Raw genomic sequence first — 14,178 nt, 5'->3', positions numbered from 1 at the left:
CTTGAGGATTATCATGATTTTATTGCTGGTGCTACTGTATGTCATCAGTCTGGTCACAATGCTTCAGTTTTCATGGTCAGGGATCATTACAGAAGAGGGGGAATGAGTAAATTGTAAGGTGAGATTTGTGGAGGGTTGACCTGTGGGTAAAATTGTAATATTTCCAGAATATCTTGCCTGGCTAAAGTGTATCTGCATATGAACAGGCATTCCTCAAGTGTGGAGACAGGATCATCTCCATATCAATGGGTAATTACCTGAGCAACAGAGGGTTTATCTGAACCTGAGAGGTGGTGGGAGTGGTGGCCAGCTTCTAACTGAAGCAGGAAAGAGACGGCCCTGGACTGCAGTTTGTAAGCAATAAATGACTTCTAAGTTTTATTTCTCCCTTTGACTGATTTCGGTTTTAAAGGTCTTTTACCCTGAGATTTCCTCTCCCCAGAGTTACAGGGGGCAAAACATTGAAGTAGAAGTGAGTTCTAATTCTACTTTTATCATTAGCGACTTAAAAACTTGATCTCGGTTTCCTTGTTGGAAGATGAAAATAGAGTGTTGACCTCAGGATTGGTGTGAGGATTTTGTTAGCATGAAGGTGTTTAAAAATATGCCAATCACAGTGCAAGCGTCACGGCTTGTTGATTACTGTCGTGGTCATTTCTGCAAAACGGAAGGAGCCTCGACAATATTGGACCGAATACCCATCCAAGTAACTGACAAAATTGTTACAGGGACCCCCAAAACAAACAAATAAACCAATAGGTTGGATTAACAAACGTCCCGAACCAAGGACGAACCAGGAAAGAGCGTTATTGGTCACAGTCTATGACACAACGGCCAGCACTGCGGTCGATTACCCGGGGGAACGGGGGAAATTGAATGGGGCGGGACAGACCCAGCGCTTGCGCATGCGTCTTGCCTTCTGGCGGTACCGCCGGGCCCCGCGGCAGCTTCCGGCCGAGCGCGGTGGAGAGAGAGCGTGGCTGGTGAGAGGCTGAGTCCGCGTGCAGAGATGCGGTGTGGCCGGGGGCCGGCACCCCCACCCGCTGTGGGGAGGTGTGGGCACGAGGCAGCCCGGTGCGCCGGCCCGTTTGCCTCCGGGCGACGCACCTTTGAGAAACGCTGAGCCCTTGCGGTTTACACGAGGAAAGCACGGCCACCGAGGCCCAATGGCGCCCTGGTGCCCCCCTGTGCGGGCGGTGGGCTCGCGAAGACCGCCCAGACACGCCCTTTGCCCGCAGCTGCCAAGCTCGTGGCGTAGATAAAGCCGCCAGAAACAAATTCTGGCGTTTAGAGGTGAGAAACGGCGTTCGAGGAGCGTGGACAGGGACGAGGAGTTGAGAACTTCAGGAAGCAAGCACGTGGTGTTGGTAGCGCCTTGGCCGTGTGGGTTCCTTGCTTTCTTTGTTGGTACCTCGTTAGGACCCAAATTTCTGTTCGTGTCTACGTTCCTTCTTTCTAAGCTCGGTGCCCCTCCTGCCTTGGCTGGGAGGGACGGAGACCCGCAGCGCAAACTGTTGGGAGCCAAGGGCGAGAGTGAGTCAGGCTTAGGGAGCGCGTATTCCAGGCAAAGGCACTGAGCCCGAGGCGCAGAACCTGTCCCAGGACTGAACTCCTGAGCCGGGCTGAAGGCCGTGCGGGAGGCTCCGTAGTATGACGCCCTGATGTCTAACCATCGGGGTCCCCAATGGATGAAGGCGGACTGTGTGACCGTCCTCTGTCACAAATGAGGTCTCTGATAGGTCTCCTTTTCCTTTTTGGTGTGTCTGTTCTTCCCTTTTATCCTTTCAGACTGTAAAAGCTGCTAAGGCGCCATGTCAGACGTGCACTGGATCTCATGCTCGGCACAGTGCTGTGCCTGAGAGTTACTTGGTTCTGTGGTGTGACAGAAGCCTAAGTATGGGTAAAACTAACATTTCCAGAGTGTCTCCCCTGGCTTTACTGTATTTGCATATCCTCGGGTGGAGAGAAGTTTCTCCACGTCAATGGGTAACCTGGGCAACCGAGGGCGTGTCTGAACCTGAGAGTTTTAAGGGGAGGAGCTGCCTTGCTGGCTTGCGTCCTCCGGAGCAGGGGGAGAGACGTTGTTGGACTGCAGTTTTTGAGCAATAAATGGCTTTTAAACTTTATTTCTCCCTTTGACTGATTTCGATTTTTAGAGATATTTTTCCCAGGGCTTTCCTCTCCCAAGACTTACACTAAGTGTTGGGAGAGCGTTATTTTCCGTGGTTTTTGTACCCACGGCAACAACGAATTGAAGGGCAGAAATGAAAGGGTATCTCGCCGCGACCCTCCTTACCCCAGAACGACTCAGTAGACACGGGCCCACGCAAGAGATTTTATTATCTGAAAGAAAATGGCACTCCCCAGAGAGAGGGAGCAGCAGCTCGTGGGTGAGGAAGCCCGTTTTTAAGGAATAGGGGTAGGGTGTGTTCTGCGTTGGTGATTGGATCTTAAGGGCTGAAGACCATCTGGTCCGTGGTGATAGGATCTTAAGGGGTAGAGGTCTTAGCATGCCAGAATTTGCTTTCAAGAGACACACACAGTGCTGAAACAAGAGTAAAAGTTTTATTTAAAGTACTTAGAAAGTTCAGGGGGCCTTATAGAGAGAGGATTGCCCTGAAAGGATGGGAGAAGTTAGTTACACAGTCTTAAGTGTGGGCGACCTCAGAGAGGAACAACCTGAAAGGTTGGGGGTTCCCCCTTTTAAGGATTTTTCAGGAATGTGACAAAGGGCTAGGGATGTGGACTTGTTAAGTAGTCTCAAGTTTCTTTGAAGAGACATTTTATCAGCCCTCTAGGTAATTCTGCAAAAAAGCTTAACACAAAAAACTTATTGCTTTCGCCCTCTCCCAGGACAGCAGCTTCCTGGTTTGGGAGCATATTAATCAACACTGCCTGCCCTTCCCCCAAGGTGAGCAGAGTTATGTTTGCTAAAGAGTATGTTAAGAATCTTTCTTCTTAAACTTTCTGGGTTTTTTTCAAAAGGCAATTTTGGCTTTAAGGTGGGATCTCCCTGTCTTTATTATGTTGTTTATAGGTGAGACTTTTAGCAGGCTAGAGTAAATCTTACAATGATCTAATTGACTCAGTAAAGACATGGGCTATGCTCAGATACTTCTCCTTATCTGGGGAATATTCAAACCTTCAAGGCCAAATTGCCCTTGACCTTTTGAGCTTTAACTGATTAACTCATTAACTCTGAGCCTTCTCTGAATTTTCAGTTTTGACTGTTTAACTGAATCCTTTCTAGGGGGCTTTCCTGACCTTGTTCTCTTTCCACACTGCTCATATCTATTTTACTGTGTTACAAATTTTCCCGTTGTCCTCCCAGGAGGCCAGGCCTACAGCCTCAGCCACCACGAGACTGCCCTGGTGGCATTAACATGCAGGAATATGTGCGCCGACGTCCACAGGCAGTGTTAGCAAGAGAGTGTTGAGAAGGAGAGACTGAAGCAATGAAAGGTTTTGGAACCTATCTGACCGTGTTCTGAGTTACTGTGCACGTGACTGCACCCAGGAGAGAAGATGCGCATGGGGGCTCCCGAGAAACCCAGGGTTTACTTGCAATTTCAGGTAAACCGCAAGTTGGTGACCTTGGGAGAGATGCCGCTAGAACGGCCCAGGGTAAGGAGAATGCCCGAGCTGACCAGGAGCAGTTTCCTCCCTCTGCCAGAGCTACATCATCTCCTCAGTCTCCCAAGTTCCACATCTTTCACGCTAACTACCCTGCCACGGGGAGTGGCGAGGTTACCTGCTAGGGTCCCAAGTTCTCCGCAGGTACTGAACGCTCACTCTGCTGTCTCTACCCAGAAACCAAGCCAGGGCTGAGCAGCAGAACTGGGAAGAGGCTGCAGCCAATAGTGGTGGAAGCAAGAATTCACCGTGAGAAAGGGGGTGATGAGCTGAGTACCCTGTAGCCCAGGAACAGGAGTCCTGGGTTGTTGCCAGACTGACTGGAAAGGCAGTCCCCTCACAGGGGAGGCGTAGCAGAGGGGCCAGAGGAAAGGAAAGTGGGTAAGAGGCTTGAGGGATTCTGCTCCTGTTTTGACTGTGACCATCCGTGTCCCATAGTAAAGGAATGAAATGGTGACAGTCTCTAGGCTGTACTTCTCTGGTTGAGAATATTTGGTCCAGTCTATTGGAGATGGTTAGGCATCCCTGGGAAAAAGGGAGTGAATTGAAAAATTGTATCGATTAGTTAAAATGATCCAGGGGGTATTTATAGAAGATACTGGAAGCCCCAGGTACTCATAAAGCAGTGTGGAGGGTGAAGGCAACCTAAACATACAGATTGAGTGGGTACCTGGAATTCCCTGGGCAGGGCAGACCCAGGAGTGGGAGGATCCTGCTAGTGAGGCCTTCATCGGCACTTCCGCCTCCTGAGCACTTCACTGACGTTCCCTGGGGCTCTCCATCTGTCAAGTCCAGCTCCTTTGGCCTGGTACCCACAGCCCGTCAGTAACCCGTCCAGCCCTGGGCTGTTTCCCCACCGTGAATCTCCCGTGAGGCAGAGCATCCTCAGGAGGCCACGTGCAAGCCCACCCTTTGCCGTTACCCAGGCTTTGTGAAGATGTTAGTTTTCCCTCTAGTCCTGAGGGGAGTCTGTACCTCTGGGAACTGGCCTGCCGAGCTTACCCTGATGGCCGTACCAAGGGCGGTAATGCAGGGACACGTGGGGGCCCAGGGCAGGCTCATCCTGAGGAACACTGGGGTCTTCTTATGTCCCGCTTGTTGTACTTCTTCCCTAAATGAACCAAGTCTTCGTCTTTGAGGTAGAATGTACATTCTTGTCTCATATGTAATGCCCCAGAAAGTATGCAGCAGAAACCGTGGCTCTTATTTTTCACCATGAATTATACGAGGCACTAAGGCCTTGTGAGCACAGGCCACGATCCACGGACAGTTTCCCCACCTTCACCCAGGTTTTCCCCATGGAGATTCCACAGAAGCTGAGCCCTCCGGGCCATGGTCAGGGTCAGGACTCCTCATACACCCCCTTTCCTTTCTCCTGCAGCCCCTCTGTCTTCCTCTGTCCTGTGACCTTGAGTGCAGGCCTCTCCTGGCCCAGTTTGGTCCCTCCTCCCTGATTCCTGCCCCTTACTTCCTCTCTGCATGCCCCGCTGCCCTGAAGCAGCTTCTGCACTTCAGTCCTCTTCAGGACCCTGCAGGCTTCTGCAAAAGTGTGAAGTTGCTAATGGAGAAAATGACAGTCAAAGGCCCGAAGTGGGGACAGAAGCAGCTTTATTTTCATGAGAAAGAGCAGTGCTTTTACACTTGTAGAAACCTTTACTATGAGAAACCCGACACCGGGACTGGGGATGGTAGGGTGCAGGGAGATTAATGTAGATATTACAGTTGCTCAAGGGTTAGTCGCTTAGATTCAGTATTTCCCAGTAGCTCAACCCATCCTCTCCTTCGTCCCCTTGTAGTTGTTGACGGGAACACAGAGCAGAGATGTGGCTTGAGGGTAGTGCTGCTGTCCAGCAGGAGGTGCCTAGAGGTCAGTTAATGAATGAAAACATACCCTGCCTGTTAGCTTCTAGATGTGTTTCCCATGAGGGGAGAATGTCTGCTCTGACTTTGCACAGGCCACTAGCCCCCCATACTCTGTTCAGAACAAGGGTACCCTGGTGTTCCAGGAGGACATATGGGTCCCACAGCCTCTGCCCTTCAAAGAAGAACAGAAGGTCACAGTGAGATGGGACTCTGGGCCCAGACAGAGCTCGTGAGATGCAGCATCCTTACACTGACTCCTGCTCTTGGACATGGTTCTCCAGTAGGCTGACAGTAGAGCCTACTGTTCAGCCTGGGAACGATTAGCCAGTTCTGCACAAGCAGTGGGAAGCTCCAGGAATGCATGTGGGCCTGAGGATGGGACCTGTGAGGCTTCCTATAGCTCACAGCGCATCTCTTCCTGGGATGCGAGTGTTGTGTGTAGCCCGATGGCGGGTCAGGGTGGAGTTCTTTACCGAGCTTTGCTCACACTGAGAGCCCCTGAAATCTTCCTCCAGCGTGAGTGGGCACTGCTGGGGAAGGTTTTCCCACACCACCCATGTCTGGGTGGGCTCTCCCCAGGGTGGCTTCGCTAGTGAGCGCTGACCTGGGAGCTGATGTGAGTCTTCCCACAGATGGCGCACTGAGATGGCTTCTCCCCAGTGTGGGTCCTGGGGGGACCACGAGGCTGGAGCTCTGGTGGAGGCTTTTCCCACCCTCCCCACCCTGAAAGGGCCTCTGCCTGGTGTACGTTCACGGGTGGGCAGTGAGGGAGCAGCGCTCTCTAAATTCTTTCCCACATTCACAGCATTTGGGTCTCTCCTGTGTGTATTGTGATCACCAACTAGGTGAGAACCTTGCCTAACGCTCTTTCCACATTCGTGAGATTTAGAAGCTTTTTCCAGTTGGGGGGTGGCTGGTCGTGAGGGCAGAACTCTGAGGGCAGTTTCCCCCTCACAGGAGAGGTGCTGCCTGCTCCCCAGTGCCAAGTCTGGCTACTCATGCTTTCCCAGCACCGTGTCTCCTCGCTCCCCTGGAGAACGTTTGTGGCGCCTTCTGGATACTGGCTCACCCTGCAGGCTCCATTTAGCTCAGACTGCCAGACATGTCACAAGACCTTCCCCGTAACACCATACCTGTTTCTACTTCCTGTGAGCACCCAATTTTGGATTCTCTCTTAATCCCATTCTTGACCTCAAAGCCTCAAAGAAGAGAAGTTCACTGTAGTGGAGAGAAGGGAGGACAATGGGATGAGGAAGGCGCTGCTGTTTAGCAGCCATAGAAAAGACAGACCCAGCCGGAGTTCTTCCCGGGATCAGCCACCTGAAGCTGATGACAGTGAAGTGCTGTGAGCCCCCTGTAACACATCTGAGCTCGAAACTCTGGGCACGGGTACATGGGCCCCAAAGTCCACCCATCTTCGTCTTCTGTCTCTTCGGAAGTTCTGACACCGTGACAAAAGAGGAAGAGGCCAGCCGTGCTTCATCTTGTCACTCAGTCTCCTATAGTGCATGTTCTTGACTCTTGGTCCAGCATCTGGAGCAGAGAAACCAAAGGCCATCCTGGGTTTGGCCAGCTCGTGACTCAACTGCAGGCTTCTGAACTTGGAGTGACACTACTCTTGGGGTCCACAGGAAGCCCTGCTCCCGGCGTTGTTCCCCAGCGCCCTGTAGATCTGCCCTTTCTGTTGACGAGTGTGGAGGTTTTCATAAAACAGAAGTACCAAGATTGGCCAGGAGCATCTTGGTCTCTCTGTTGCCCCAGTGCCCTCCTGCCAGGGAACAGGGCCCACCCATTGCACAGGGCGGACCCGTAGGTTGCCATCCATAGATCATTCTGTTTATGGGAGTTGATTGCCTTCCTTGTTATCTGTCGTGCAGGCCGCAGCTCACTAAATCTAAACCGAGATCTGTTTCCTGTTATCTCTACCTCCTCATTGCCTGGCGCCAGGGACAACTTACCCCAGCGACCTGGAGGCAATTGCATTCCTGTAGTAAAGCATGTTAATCATTGTGTCTAGAAACTTGTTAACCCACTCAAGAATGTGATGCCTGATCAATAAATATGAGAGGTGCCCTCTCAGCACCACTCTTGTGCTGGTATGCCTTGAGTCCCCTGGCTGGCCCACTCAGGTCTTCGATATCTCATTGCGTCGCCTCCTCTATCTGTGGGTGGGAGATAGGGAGGAGGCCGACACGGACGCAGTATCCTGGTGCTGGTTTTAGCAGCCCAAGAGGTTACATCTTAATTTCTCAAACTCTGCCACAACCAGCTGCAGCCATTCCGAGGAAGACATGCTACTCTGAGCATTTTTCGTAAAACAAAGTATCTCTTCCACTCTTTGTAGTGGAAGAAAGAAACAGCCTCTTCAAGTGAGAAGGAGGAGTAGAGTGTGGACTGAAGACGCCCTTTTTATTTCTCCCTAATTATCCTGAATCCCATTGATACCTCATGGGATGACTCATGATGAGGGTAGTGCTGGCTGGGCTCCATACTGTGGGAATCCATGGCAGCTGTGGCCACGTAAGAGGATGATGTGAATAGGCGAGCCTTGGTGGAAAGGAGGGACTCGAGAGAACAGCGGACTTGGGTACAGGATACTTCTGTCTCCTCCTCTTTCTGTCAGTCATGTATGTATTGCCCCAAGAGCAGCGTTGTCTGCAGGACTAAAGGATGTCCGTTCATGACAGGGACTTGCTTCGGTCCTGTAATTCAACTGGCCCCTGTAACAACCCTGTAAAATAGCTCCCCTCTTTCCTGGGGAGGGGCAGAGACTAGATCACATCATTAGGTCAGGGGCAAACAAGGAAGGAGGAGTCAGGCCCCCAGGGGAAGGATCCGGGTGGGCAGAGATATGTGATGATGTCAGAGTGGACAAAATAAGAAAACAATCCCAGAAGATCAGTGGACCACATAAAAATTGTTCTATCATGTCTGGAAAGAAGGGTTTATAGGGTGAGACAGTGCAAGGTGACATGGAAACCTCAGGAGAGAAAAGGCAACAACCACAGGTCACCTCAGCCCCCGCTGCCCCCTGCACAGCCCCGTCTCCTTGTCTCAAAGATCCCTGACCTGGAAGAGGATCCTGGGAGCCTATGGAAGAAGCCAGGCAGGAGAAAACAGCCACTGTTAGATGGCGGCTGCCACGTGATGGCCCCAGAGCAGGGGGTCCGAGTAGTCCTGGACCAGTAGCATCACCAGCATGTGGGAACTGTCACAAATGCATGTTCCCAGGCCTTACCTCCACTCCAGTGAACCAGGAAGTCGGGTGAGGCCTGGGGATCTGTTCTAATGTGCTCCCCAGGTGAGTATGATGCTCCCTCAAGTTCCAGGCCCGGTGTCTCAGCCAATGGCCTCTGTGTGTGGAGAAGTTCCTTTTACCAGATTCTTAGCATAACAGCTTAAAAAATTTTTTTTCATTCTCAAAAATACTGCAGTAACTCAAACCTTTCATTTCTGCAGACCAAGATAACAGTCTTCCAGGATCCCCATCTTGCAGTTCTGTAAAGGAAATGTTCATTTGATGACTTATTACTGACTTCGGAGGGCACTCAGACGCCTGTGACCCTTGGGGAGGTTATAACTTGGGATCTGAGTGGCCCTCAGGCACGGTGAGCAGGGGGAGCAGAACCTGGAACACAGTGAGTCCTGACCCCCCTTTACTCAGACCCAAAGCCTCAGAATCAGATGCAGAGAGCACAGGTGCTGCCAGGGATTTAGAAGAAATAAACGCTAAGTGGCAGAGTTGACAAAAATATTGGAGTATTCATTGCACTTTAAAAAACTACTAAAGCAAATAAACCTCTGACAACTTCCAGTTCATGAACTGAGGCTTACGGATTTAAACAGCATGAGGGCAGGATGTTTTCCTCTAGGATTTGAGTATAAAGTTATGAGCCGGCTCTTGAAAATTACTTAGCAACCTGTAATGGCAGCTTTCAGTTGCGCATTAAAGGTAGTGACCTTAGGCGGTCTTGAACTGTGCAGCCAGAGTGCATCATGGAGGAGACACAGTAGAGCCTTGGGCTGTCCATGCAGAGGAGCACGAGCCAGAAAAGGGAACCAAGTAGTGACGTGCTTGACAAATGCTGATAAATGGAAGAGGCCAGACACGAAAGGTCCCACTGTAGGATTCCACTTCCATGCAGTGTCCAAACAGGCAGGTCCACACAGAATGAGGAACAACTGCTTCATGGTATAGATTTCCCTTATTTTGCAACGACAGAGAGGTGCGAATGATAACTAATTGTGACACCACTAAATGCTACTGAACTGTTCACTTGAAAATGGCAAATTTTATGTTACATGAATTTCACCTGATTAAACATTTTTTTAATTAAAAATATTTTATAAAAAATATAAGAGAAAACAATAAATTGAGCTTTGGAAGAAAGGCAAACGTCACAGGGGAGATGGATTCTGGAAGAGATTAGGATGGAGAAGGGACACCTTCAGGTGTGTGAGAAACTGCTTTGCAGAAGCTGAGGGGAACCATGTTCATCTTCGCCCCACAACAGTCACTGTGACAGCACTAAACTGTAATAAAGGAGAGTCAGGCTGACAAAAAAATCTGCACCCCTATTTTAAGTGCTAAAAAGTGAAATACCGTGGATATATTTCAAAAGGCACTTCATCTGAGCCCAGGGGCAGCTGAGACCTGCATTTCCAACACACGCAGTTGCTCCCTGTCCTCGGTGAGGGCAGAGGCTTCTCACCTTCTGACTGTCTGTGGTGTTTAGTGTGAACCCCAGGTCCCCTTCAGAGTCAGGGCCTCGGGATGAGTCCCGTGTCAGGCGGGAGCTCCATGAATCTCTGGCTGTTCCCAAAGGGCTGCTGTCTCCACGAGCATTTTCACGTCCTCCCCAGAACCCGAGACCTGAGAAAAGACTCATCATCTCTAACTCCAAACGGCTAAGAGCAGCATGACAACAATGACATGATACAGAAGGGAGCACAGCTGCTGTGGCAAAAATGAACAGCCTGTGGTCTCAATCCCTAGGTCGCAGGTGACTAAGGTCACTTACATGGGAGCACCTAGCATATAGCCCAACACACCAGCAGTGCTAAAGTGGTGGGCATTTGATGGCCGTGAGAATGACCGCTTTTAACGTCAGGCAGCGCCTGTAGCCTCAGCACAGCTGCTGGTCCCCACCTGTGTTGGCCTCCTCCCTGCCCCAACCGTCTAGCCGGAACAATGCGTTCTCCTTTTGTCGGTCCGGGCCACTGTCGTTGCCTGCTGTCTGCCTGCCCCGTGTCCTTGCTCCCTCCACAGAATCCAGTCGGTCAGGTCTCATCATCCCCGTTACACTCTTAAGCTGCTTCCACTGTGTGCGACAAAATCCCAACTCCTCTCGGCAGCCTGGAAAGCCCAGCATGACATGGCCCCTGCCGGCCCCTGCCATCCCTGTCACCTCCTCTCCCACCATTCATCTTTGATCCCAGAGCAAACCCACCATCCTCTCTCAAACAAGCCACCGCCTCTGCCACCTGAGGCTCTTGGGATGGGCCGTGCCCTCTCCCTGGAGGGCCCCCCTCCAGCTCGGCACAGCCAGCTCCTCTTCTTCAGGTCCCAGCTTGTTTGCCCCTCACAGAGCGCTGCCGTGATCCCCACTCCCCTGCCCCTCACAGTCTCCATCAGGTCAGCCTGTGGGGGTCCTTCCAAGCACTCTCAAAAGGAAGGATTTCGTACTCATTTGCTTGTCTGTTTCCCCAAGTAAGGGAGGCTTCACTGGGCCAGGGGCCACGCCTGTCTTCACTGTAAAATCCCCAGTACTGGCATATCGTAGGCTCTGCAGGGCAATCTTCTTTTTTTAAAGCCAACTTCTTTCTTAAATCCCCAGCTTGTAGCTCATCCTTAACATCACTGAGGAGCAGATCTGAGAGGCACCGAGGTCCTGAGAAAGAAACCCCCTCCATCTCTGCTTCTTACCTCCACTTTCCCTCACTGCTGGGGGAGCTTTCAGTAGCTGTTAACATTTACATTCCTGTGCTGTTTTCCTCTTGCAAAGCATTTGGTTCTGAAATTGTGGGGTACAACCAGGGAGATGATCAACACAGAAAGGGCAAAGGAGACTGGGACCAGGAGGACTGGTAGCTTACAGGGATTTCTGCTCCATCTAGTCCAGGTGTCCACACCAGCTGTGTTCATGGGCTGCTACCAGCCCTTCTGTACTGATCCTAGTTGTTCTTAGTAGTGCAGTCCCGTGGAGCTCACAGTAACTTCCTCACGTCCATCCCTCGTGTCACTACCACATTGCTCTTCCCTCTGAATTATGTCCAAACCTCTCAGCCCTGGGAAATCTCATCTCCCCTTCACCAACCACTCTGCCGCCCCCACCCCGCCACAGCCTGCAGCATGTCCCTGTTCCCACTGGAAACAAAGCACCTCCCACATCAGCCCTGCAGACGCGGAATCCCCAGCAAGCTGCTTCCTGTCCACCCACAGAGCCTCCGATGTGGGTCACTTCTCTGCTGCTATGCCTCCAAGACTTCTGACCTGGACTTCCGCTGCCTCCTTCCCTGCAGATCTCCCTTGACCAAAGCCCTTGGTTTCCTTCTCTGGTGCCTCTCTTACCTCCCTTCTCCAAAAACCTAGTTACACTGACTGCATCTCAGAACTAGCTGCCACCTGCAGATATTTTGTAAAACTCATCACTGTCCCAACTGACTGCTTAATCCAGGTGGCAGAGACCAGCTCTAATACAATATGTTTAGTGTACAACCCATGGCCATCTGCCCCTCAGGGAACTTTCTAGGAAGAGATCGGGTTTTAATTCACCAACATCTCTACTCTCCTGAGCTTCCAAGTGAAGGACACTTGTCCTTTTCTGGCCTTGTTTTGGAGAACTTTGCAGTGTTTTTACCACTCTAATTAGGGACTCCAAACATTCACTGCATACGAGTGTATATTACTAAAACAAATGAGAATTTCTTTCCATACACTGGGCAAAGTACCAACCTAAGGTAAGCTAGGCAGTGCTTTCCAAGGTAGCAGAGGGCTACTGTGCATCTCTCAGGTAAGTGTCGCTCCTCTCTACTTCCTTACAGCAAGACCACAAGGTTCTGACCATCTCTCTCACCTGTTGCCCAGGCGTGCTCTGTGCATCCTCAGTGAAAACCGCAGCACCCACACTCAGGTCTGGACCTCCAACTGGCTGATGGAGCACGGAGAGGAGTGTGAACTAATAGGACAGGTAGTAGGTGTGCAGCCAATGACAAGGTCAAGCCACTTTCTCAAAGAGGCAGCTGTAACTGAGGCACTAAATGATAACTGATAAAGGGGAAGAGGGTAAGAGGAGTACTTGTTCGCCAACAGCAGCACTGCTGAGTCCAGCCAGTCGCCCAGCAAGGGCATCCGGCACTTGCGCCGTGTCTCAGAATCAGTGGCATGTGTTTGCTCCCATTGCTTTCCAGCTGGACGTGCATCGTTCCCCAAGCAGTACCCAGGCAGAGGAAGGGTCGTCAACAGGAGAGACTGGGGGACTCTGCGGGCCCCACAGCAGGGCCCAGCGACCAGGGAACCAAGCTCAGTGCGAACCAGAATTCCCGCCGGGGCCTTGGCTCCTCTTCCCGCAGCACAGGGTGTCTCTCCCGCTTTCTGCTCATCGGCCCTGACCAGCCCCCTCCCCGCGTGAGGAGTCAGGCCTGCCACTGACGTCCGAGCGCCCTGGCCGCCGAACTCCATTCACTCACTTTGCGGGGTGCTATGCTCAGCCTCGGGTCAGACCCCAGTGAGGACCTCAGTGCCCAGAGCACTTCTATCCCCCGGTTGCTGAGAGACGGGAAGCAATGAACCCCTGTGAAGACACTAGGTGCCAACCGACCGGCATTCTGAAGAAATGAGTCGGCCGTGAAAGGCATCCGAGAGACTTGGGCAGTGCTCGTTATTATCGCCCGTCGAATCCTTTTCTCCGGTCAGAAGATCGGAGGGTGCCACACCATTCAGCCGAGGATGGATGCGGTCCCGGGCCTCGCACCGAGACTCACAGCAGGTCCCCGGGAGCTTGCCCCCCCCGACCCTCCCGGCGCCCCAGGCTGTGCCCTTCCCGGTCCCTCTGCCTGCAGCGGGGCCCCACTCCCCCCGCGGACAACCCCTCGGCCCTTTTATAAGTCTACCTTTTCCGACCCGTGTCACTGACGGTGATGAAATCGCCCTTTGTTCACAAAAGGTTTTTGCCAGATTCCTCGACTCAGGCACTGTCCACTGCTCTGCGTGGCACTGGCTGCGGCGAAGCGGACTCGGTAACAAGGCCGGCCTGGTGGCGGGCGCCACGGGAGGGGCGGGCGTCCGCGCGGCGCTGATGCTCACCGACGGCGGTCGGTGGGTACGGACGGTGCGCGACTGCCAGACGGGCAGGAGACGCCAGATGAGGAGGTGCCCGGCGTCCAGGCGATGCGCCGCGGTGGCAGAGCAGACGACGGGACACGGGCCTGAGCGGAGCCGAGCGGCTGCCGCGGCTAAACGACGTGACCCCGAGCAGGTCACTTCGTAGCTCTCGGTTCCTCCGTCAGGGAGACGCGTGAGAGGGACCGACTCCGCAGGCGAAAAGCTGGCTCACGAGAAGACCGCCGCCGTGAGGGACGCGGGCCCGGGGCGCTCCGTGAGGTGATGCAGCCCCTGGCCTCGCACTGAGGTCCTGCCCGTCACTCGGAGGCTGCGACGCGCCCGCACGGCTGTGCCGAGGG

The 14,178-nt window shown here is 52.5% G+C and overlaps 1 long non-coding RNA gene across 11 annotated transcripts; it reads right to left on the bottom strand.

The window, feature by feature from the left end:
* Positions 1–5,224: 5,224 nt before the first annotated feature.
* Positions 5,225–14,044, bottom strand: LOC108385660 (uncharacterized). 11 transcript variants are annotated; one of them, XR_012121925.1, is made up of 6 exons: positions 13,609–14,044; positions 12,573–12,647; positions 10,209–10,817; positions 8,941–8,994; positions 8,735–8,849; positions 5,225–8,250 (listed from the first exon to the last, which is right to left on the bottom strand). It is a non-coding gene; the product is annotated as an uncharacterized lncRNA (long non-coding RNA). The 11 variants fall into 11 exon arrangements; XR_012121930.1 differs by lacking the exon at positions 10,209–10,817; XR_012121926.1 differs by lacking the exon at positions 12,573–12,647.
* Between the last annotated feature and the right edge of the window lie 134 nt (positions 14,045–14,178).

This window comes from Manis javanica, chromosome 10 (assembly GCF_040802235.1).
Source record: "Manis javanica isolate MJ-LG chromosome 10, MJ_LKY, whole genome shotgun sequence".
In the NCBI taxonomy this organism is placed as follows: domain Eukaryota; kingdom Metazoa; phylum Chordata; class Mammalia; order Pholidota; family Manidae; genus Manis; species Manis javanica.
The sequence above is the reverse complement of the archived record's forward strand: the minus strand, read 5'-3'. Positions and strand labels throughout refer to the sequence as shown.